This window comes from Aquarana catesbeiana, linkage group LG12, assembly GCF_042186555.1.
Source record: "Aquarana catesbeiana isolate 2022-GZ linkage group LG12, ASM4218655v1, whole genome shotgun sequence".
Taxonomy (NCBI): Eukaryota; Metazoa; Chordata; class Amphibia; order Anura; family Ranidae; genus Aquarana; species Aquarana catesbeiana.
Genome location: NC_133335.1, coordinates 124102662 through 124109566, shown reverse-complemented (window position 1 = coordinate 124109566; position 6905 = coordinate 124102662). Strand labels below are relative to the sequence as shown.

Genomic DNA, 6905 nt, shown 5'->3' with positions numbered 1-6905 from the left:
TACGCTTATTGACATTTTTTTTTACCAAAGACATGTGGCTGAATACATTTTGGACTAAATGTATGACTAAAATTGAGTCTATTGGACTTTTTTTTTTATAACAAAAAGTAGAAAATATCGTTTTAGTTCAAAATTTTCGGTCTTTTTCCGTTTATAGCGCAAAAAATAAAAACCGCAGAGGTGATCAAATACCATCAAAAGAAAGCTCTATTTGTGGGAACAAAAGGAAGCAAATTTCGTTTTGGTACAGCATCACATGACCGCGCAATTAGCAGTTAAAGCGACGCAGTGCCAAATTGTAAAAAGTGCTCTGGTCAGAAAGGGGGTAAATTCTTCCAGGGCTGAAGTGGTTAAGACGTATGGGCCGAAGTGACGTTTTGACGTTGCTCCTGCCCTGCTAAGGTATGGAGACGGCTGGGGGCCATCTTACCCTCACTCGTCTCCATACCAAGGAAGGAGACAGATGCGGTCGTCTCCACCGCAGCCGGCGGCTCCGGTAAGCGGCGGAGGGCACCGGATCATGGCGGGAGGGGGGCCCTGTCCCTCCACCGATAACAGTGATCTCGCGGCGAATCCGCCACAGAGACCACTTTGATCTTGTAGCCGGCCGAACACGGGGATACCGGGGTTATGGCAGCTAGCTGCTGCAACAACGATATCCGTCCCCAAAGTAGGGACGTACATCGGCGTGCGGCGGTCGGCAAGTGGTTAAAAAAAGCTAATTTTTTCTCTCAGTTTAGGCCGATATGTATTATTCTACATATTTTTTGGTAATAAAAAAAAATAAATAAAAATCGCAATAAGCGTATATTGATTGGTTTGCGCAAAAGTTATAGCGTCTACAAAGAAGGGGATAGGTTTATGGCATTTTTATTTATTACTAGTAATGGCGGCGATCTGCGACCGCCGGCCACGAGCATCAGCACCCCCGCAATGCAGCGGTCACGCGCGCGCCTGCTATGCCGTGTCCACTAAAGATAGCCTCAAGAGACCCTCCCAAATGATTAGAAAGCACTAAAAACAAGTATTTATTAACTAGTTCAGCCATTCTGTGAGAGAACAGTGTGTGTAGCAGCTAAAAAAGCAGTGTGCTTGTAGCTAGCTGTTATTTTTGGTTGGTTTGTTAAAGTGGAGTTCCACCCCAAAAAAATAAATAAATTAGTAATGTGCTTAAAAAAAAAAAAAAACAAAAAAAAAAAAACATTTGGAGAAATTTTTTTTTTTTTTTACTCACCTCTAAATGCCTGCTGCTAAGGGGTACCTCGTAGTCTGCCTCCTTCGGTGCCTGGGCTCCTGACGTCACTTCCCTCGGTGCAGGAAGGGAGATCGCCTCTCCACCCTCCCCCCTGTCAATCATCTGGTACACGTGACCAGTCCCAGATGACTGCAGGGCCAGTGACGGCGCGCGCATGCGCAGTGGGTGCCTGGCTGCGAAGCCACAGCCAGGCGCCCACAGTTAAAATGCCGGCGCCGCCGAGCGGGGCTTCGATCCCCCGCATCGCTGGACTCTGGGACAGGTAAGTGTCCGATTAAAAGTCAGCAGCTGCAGTATTTGTAGCTGCTGACTTTTTCTTTTTTTTTTTTAAATGGGAACCCCGCTTTTTTATGGATCCCATGATGAGCATGTGTAAGGAAATGCTCCTGATGTTCCTTTGGCTGAAGCTCCAAAAAGACGTAGAAAATTGTGTGAAAGGACAAGAGTTCATCGCTACCGGACACATCCATTGATGGCTCAACGCATGTCCACAGGATACTTTTCTAAAATGTATGTTCAGCTGCGTAATTACCCAGAGAATTTTTTTTAATTTTACACTGCCTCATGTACACTGCTGCTGGTAAACGGATGTTCAGAGGCAGTTGGATGCTTTTTTCAACTGCCCCTGAACTCATCCAATGTTATGTGTACATGTACAAAGGTTCATTTAATGTCGTTTTTAGGCAGTTTATAGGCTTTTCTTTGAAGGCAAAAAAATTAGTTCAGATGCCGAAGTTTACAACGTTTCAGATGCCAAATATGGCCAAATACGGTAACTCGCGTTTAGACGCTTTTCTTTACAGGCGTTTTTCATTTTTGGCTATTTTGAAAAAAAATAAATTAAAAAAAAAAAAATTTTTTTTTCAAACGCTTCTAAAAGCAAACGCGGCAAAACTGACAGTTTAAATGTGGGTTACTATCTGTCAAGTTAAATCATTGAGGAGAAGTTGTAAAAACATCCCGAGTACATTAAGCCTAATTTTACACGCATGTCAATTGCCACCTGGTATATCAAGCTTGCACAGTGATAATTGAGTTTTTGGTGTGCTTTTAGCATTTTCAAGGCTCAAAAGTAAAAAATAAAATGACGGGTAGCCGCGTTTAGCGTTTGAATTGCCTCTAAACACAGCTTCTGAACGCATTTTTTTGAGTACCAAAAAAAGCTTCTAAACGCAGCTGCCTAGAAACGACTATAAACAAACCTGTGTACATGTACCGATAAGATAACATAGGAGGAGAGTTCAGGAGCAGTTGAAAAAGATGCCCAACTGCTCCTGAACGTCCGTTTACCAGCAGCAGTGTACATGAGGCCTTAGAATCTTCACCACACACACAGCCACAATGGCAAGAGAATTCTTGTTGGGCAGTGTATTAGTTAATTTGCATTTTAATGGTTCAAAGAATATCAGGCAAAATAGTCGGCCCACACATATGTTCACTTCATATGCTCTCTTTGAAAAAACTTTGGACACCCCTGAATTAAAGGGTTTAATCCTAGAAAACCTAGCAAATGTGTCCCGCTTGTGACAATGGCACCTCAAAGTAATGCCACGCACACACGATCGGAAATGCCGCCAGCAAAACTCCAATAAGAGCTTTTTGTCTGAAAATGTGACTGTGTGTATGCTCCTTTGGTCTTTTGCTGGCAGAATTGTCTGTATGCAATTTGGACGAGCAAAAAACTACGCATGCTCGGAAACAATTCAACGCATGCTCGGAAGCATTGAACTTCATTTTCTCGGCTCATCGTAGTGTTATACGTCACCGCGTTCTTGACGGTCGGAAGTTCAGAGAACTTTTGTGTGACCGTGTGTATGCAAGGCAAGCTTCAGCGGAATTCCGTCGGAAAAACCATCCAAGTTTTTTCTGACGGAAATTCCGATCGTGCGTACCTAGCATTAGAGTACTAAATATGGCCAGCATGACCATAGCAAAGACCATTAAAGGAGCTATGATGTGGAATCTGTTACCAAGGAAAGAAGAGAATCTGACGTACCCTGGGTGTCTAGCCAGGGTTCCCAAATTTTATAAAATTTCCCTGGGCAACCCCTAGCTTCATATGTCCACTGCACTTCTTAAAGCAGTATTAAACTTTGCCAGAAAAACCTTAAAAATGGCCCCTCTGCAGGCCTGTGCCATAATGTGCTGATATGCAGTGCATACTAGCACATTATGACAGACTTACCCGTCAAATGGGGCCCTCCAGTACTGCGCTGTCACCATTCCCACTTTCATCTTTGCCCAGTCTTCCTTCTGATTTCCATCACTTCAACTGCTTGAATGGCCAGGCTGCAATGACATCACTTTTGCGTATGGGCACGGGAGTCATATCACCATAGCACAGACCAGGTCTGAGCTGTGCAAGAGCAGCTCAGATGGCATTACCACAGACAGGCCAGGAGAAGCATTTATGACATAAGAGACCACTAGGGTCAGTTATAAAAATCATACCCCCAGTATTTTTTTTTTTTTTTAATTTACTTCAATAACACTTTAAATAAGCTAAATCAGAAAGAAGAAAGTGTGCACTGTAAATGATAAGCACAAGATCATTTGGATAGTGATGAAAAATCCTTAAGGAAGGTAAGTGCTGCCAGGCCGCGATCGCAGCCGACATTCACATAGCGTGTAGTTTTAAATATGGCGCAGCGGAGATACACATAGTCGAGTGTACTCGGCGCTTTCTGGCGCCGCTCACAATCCCGCCCTATGATGGACATAACACAGGTCCAATGGCGGGACTGGGCGTGACTGTGAGCGGTGCCGGAAAGAGCCGAGAACACTCGACTAGTTGTATCTCGGCGGCGCTTGTTCTGCTCCGCCGAGTCCCTCCGAACTCCGCGGTGCCATATATTTAAAACTACACGCTATGTGAATGTCGGCTGTGATCGCGGCGATCGCTCCGATAGATCACAGATAGCGGGGATCGGCGTATAACACGCACCCACGATTTTCCCCTGATTTTAAGGGGAAAAAAGTGCGGGTTATATGCCGATAAATATGGTACTTCAAGTTCACTTTGTGTCTGCCCTGCTTGTTTTTAATGTTTAAAGTGGACCTTCAGTAATTTTTTCAACTTTCCATCTACTAAATCTTCTGCCCTTGTTTTTTTAACTTTGGATAGTAAAACTTTTTTTTTCTGCGAGTAAATATCTTATACAGCCCACTCCCTGTTTCTTGTCTGGTAAAAAGCCTAGGCTTATGACATCATGCACATCTCACTCTAGTGAGAGTTTGCCAGGAAGGGATGGGGGGGATGAGTCATAGGAGGGCCAATGAGAACTGCAGGTGTGCCTCTGTGTAAATACAGGAAGTGAACAGGCAGCAGCTTCAGCTGCCCACAGTTAAAATGGTTGCAGCCAGACTCAAGGGAGAGAGTTTTCTGCAGCATATTTGACAAGTACAGAATCACTGTATATCCAAAATATACAAAGTGGTTGGAGGGAAGCGTCAGAATGGCAAAGATGTTTTTATTACAAATTGTGTGAGCAGGCTGCAGTTCCTCTAAAATCATGTTTACAATAGTATTAATCAATTTCTAGCATAATTTGAGTATGCTGATGTTTGTACATCCAGCAACTATCTTACTTACAAAGCTTTGCAGACATTCGTACTACAAAAAAGGTTTAGTGGTGGAGCAGCAGACTCCATTCCTGCAAGTGTGAAAAGCCCAGTGACAGGTGGGATGCACCCACTTATCTAGTAGTACCTAGAGTAAATAAAGGAAGCTGGTTAGCTATCTTTGTCCATTAGGCAACTGGTCATTCACCGGATGTTTTGGATTTTGCTTTACTGATTAGCAAATAACCTGGCCACATGGACTATCAAAAAACATCTAGTAAATGACACCTACTAGGCGGTCTCTGGAGGTGACAGACTGACACATGGCAAAGCTTGCCATCAGCTAATTGTAATTACTGGTAAAGGTGTCACACCAAACGTGACTTTTCAGAGGGAATCTGTCAACATATTAATGGGTGTTTTTCTAATAAACTGCAAAAATGACCTGCTACAACCAAACGCATAGGAAGCAAAATGATGTTGTCTGATCCCCCTGAAAGCAAAAGGGTGCAATGAGCAAAGCCTAGATCAAGTGCTCAAACACGTTTTCAAAACAAAATTAGACAGCTGGCTATTACATATCACAGGCTGGGACACTAGTGCTGGATTCAAGGGATCACATCCATACCGCAGAGATGGTCCACCTCAGGGCCCTAGGAACAGAAAACTGGGTGCTGCCTTAATACCCCCAATCTCTTTGACCTTGCAGATCTTTGTTAATAAGGGGATCGCCAGACCCCCCACCCCCCCATGACTCCCGTATATGGAACAACCCCCTACAGAAAGACGATCAGTATAGATCTACGTCTTACCTGATAGTGCTGGCTCTGCTCCCTCTGTGGTCCGCCAGCTAGATTATTTCTGCAAATGTCTTTCCCCCAAGTCACCCTCTCCTCCTTTCTGTCCTCCCCTAATCCTATCTCCCCCTCCCTTTGTCTCCGTCTTCCCTTCTTCTCATTTCTCTTTTTGCTGCCCCTCTATGTCTCTCTTCCCCTCTCAAAATGGCTTTTTTTTTTTTTTTTTTTTTTTTTTTTTTGCAGACAAGGAGTGGATACGCCCCCGAACACGTGACTTTCTCCCTAGGGATTGTGCTAAAGAGAGGAAGAGGGCTGGAATATAGAGGAGCCGGGATGTGGAGGACAAAGAGAGAGAAGGCGGCGGACTGATATCGTAGTAGTCACACCACACGGCTCTAGAACACTGCATTTAGCTGCTAGTTTTCTTTTGATTCGGTACTCCAAGTGGAAGCGAAGTTACAAATCGGAACATTGCTACCTAGAAGTAGTATACCTGCATTGGCTAGAGGAGAAGCATTAGGCTACCCATACACAATCATATTTTTGCAGGCCAAACAGGAGCTATCCATAAATTCCACCATCTTTCACACTAGTGCAATGCGAGAATCCTACAGATCCACTGTGGGTTCCCGCATTGCACCTGAATTGCACAGTGGTTCGCACTAAGATCTGTGAGGCTGGGTGCACACCTATGCGAATTGGATGCAGGAGATTGTGACCGGCTCTCTATGGAGCCGGTTCACACATCTCCACTGCGGCTCTCGTCCGATTTGAATAGGAGTCCTGTGCGTCTTTTGGTCTGAATTCAGCCAAAAAGTCAGGCTGAAATCAAACCTGAAACTGTGAATGGAGACGCACTGGATTCCAGTGAGGCGCTGCATGTTATAGTATGAACCCAGCCTCAATGTAAAGTTAACGACACCCCCAGATCGGTTTGCAGATGGCAGTGCGAACTGTGAATTGGTGCAGGAATCGGATCGCATAGGTGTGAACACCCATGCAATCTGATTCCAGTGCGGACCAAAAAAGAGATCCTGCAGCATTTTGGTGTGAATGTGATGCGATTTCAGCCATACAGTTTGTATGGCTGAAATCGAATCGCACAGACATCGCGTGTGAACTGCACAGCAATGTGGTGCCAATCACATGCGATGTCTGGCATTGCACTAGTGTGAACCAGGCCTTGCCTGGGGTATTGCAAAAGTATCGGCTGTATGCCATAACCCAATACCCAATTACCACCTTACCTTATTACAATAATTAAGCCAGACAAACTTGTTTTGGGTTTAAAA

General features: G+C 44.4%; 1 protein-coding gene across 6 annotated transcripts in view; it reads right to left on the bottom strand.

Annotated features, from left to right (window-relative positions):
* Window positions 1-6515, bottom strand: part of LOC141114556 (polycomb group RING finger protein 2-like) — a 333247-nt gene extending 326732 nt beyond the window's left edge. Inside the window, exon 1 of one of the 6 annotated variants that reach the window (XM_073608317.1) lies at window positions 5629-6515. The gene's annotated coding sequence lies outside the window, so the exon portion shown is untranslated. The remainder of the gene's footprint in view (window positions 1-5628) is intronic. The other 5 variants (XM_073608318.1, XM_073608316.1, XM_073608319.1 and 2 more) reach the window with 5 other exon arrangements.
* Between the last annotated feature and the right edge of the window lie 390 nt (window positions 6516-6905).